The sequence below is a fragment of the Pygoscelis adeliae genome, unplaced genomic scaffold (genome assembly GCF_000699105.1).
Source record: "Pygoscelis adeliae isolate BGI_AS28 unplaced genomic scaffold, ASM69910v1 Scaffold154, whole genome shotgun sequence".
Lineage (NCBI taxonomy): Eukaryota > Metazoa > Chordata > Aves > Sphenisciformes > Spheniscidae > Pygoscelis > Pygoscelis adeliae.
In genome coordinates this window covers 5,996,391-5,998,125 of record NW_008825113.1, presented here as the reverse complement: position 1 = coordinate 5,998,125, position 1,735 = coordinate 5,996,391, and positions in this window count along the sequence as shown.

The window sequence follows — 1,735 nt, the reverse complement described above, 5'->3', positions numbered from 1 at the left end:
TAGTAGGGAGGGAGAGGCAGGAGGAGGAGGTCTGTAGGAGCACTGGAAGAAGACTGGAAGAGAAGAGATGATATCATGGAAGGAGGGTGGTCTGACCAGGACAAGCAGCTCCGTAAAGGGCATTCTGCAAACCCTGCAGCCACTTGGTAATCCTGCAGTGAACCACACAGTACTGGTTTGAGTCTGCCTCTCACTGTCTGAGCAGGGCTTGGAGGGAAAACACTAGACAGCGAAGGTAGACGTCATTGCATGAGTTGTTAAACCACCCAGGAAAGCTCCAAAAATTGCCTAATGGCAGGTGATGCTGCAGTAGTTGTTTAGTGCTCAGGTGTAACCTGGCACTGGGATTTGAGCTGTTTGTCGGTGCTAAAGGGACCATGGAGACTGGCTCACAGAGAAGATGGGAGGTAGGCAAGGCAGGAAGGCAGTATCAGATCTAAAAGGGACACTGATGAAAGGGGGTTTGGGCAGGCAAGTCATATTATTGATTCAGGTTAGAGAGTGAGAGGCATCAAGAGACCTGTTGGTACTACAGAGGCTGAAACCAACACGATTCTCCACCAGGTACTGTGTGTACACGGGCTACCTGTATAATTAGGTTACTTAAAGTTAACCTAGATAACCTACCACAACTGCACAACACAAACAGCATCCAGATACTACTGCAGGGAACACGTCCTTTAACAGGCAACCATGGGGGTGAACCTCTCTGAACCTCCACCGGGTTCAGAAGTACCTGTGTAGCACCATAGGATCTGCAAATCTCCCTGTGCTGAGGAGAAACACAAGATAGTCACAGCTTTCATCTGGCTCAAAGGGATCCACTCTGTTCATCCAGCAGCCTAACCAAGAGCAAAAAAGCTAGCTCTTGATGGGATAACGATCCCTGGCCCTTACGCCTGGATGCCAGACGAGTCTGTTACGGTGGCAGCTGTCTGGTGACTTGGAGAATTTATTTTTACAGTAGCTTGGTGATGGGAACCTCAGGGAAAAAATCACTTGGCAGAGAAAGACCCTAATGAACCGTTTGTCTAAGCTGCTCCCAAATCCTCTTGCTGGGTTTATGTGCACTCATGTGAGGATGAGCATTAGTATGAGGGTGGTGGAGGTTAGCGGCAAAAAGATTAGTGCGATAGGCTGGTGAACAAAAAGCTGAGACGGGCTCTGCGTGCGTCACTGTGTGCGCGCACTAACAACGCCAAGGCCCGCTCTCAGCAGTTCTTCTCAGCTGTTACGCACCGCAGGTTTATGGCTGCTTTGCATCACCGGAGGAGGGGAAGGAGTCGGTATGAGCCAGCGATCCCCTTGATGTCTCTTACGATCTTGCAAGGTAAATAGAGCACACAGGCCAGGGACTGGAGCACACTCCTGGGGAGAAGACCGCAAACGAAGGGATAATCAAGCTGAAAAGCATCACATTTCCCAGACTTTAACCCATAGGAAAGTGTCACGCTCAGGCACAGCAGATGGGATAAGACTTCAGATAGTTGATGCAACACCAACGACCATGGCTCTGCTGTGTATAATTAAGGTTAAATGATAAAGATCGTCACAGCATCTGCAGTACAAAACAACCCCTCTTTTCCCTTTCTTTTTTTTTCTCCCCAGATGCTTTATGCATTTTGTCAAAAGGTCATAGCCGGGGGACCAAATACGGTGAGGGAAAACAAGCAAACAGAAAAATCCTCGCTGCAGCTGTTGAGTAAAAGAAATAAAGGAATTTTGTATGTTACAG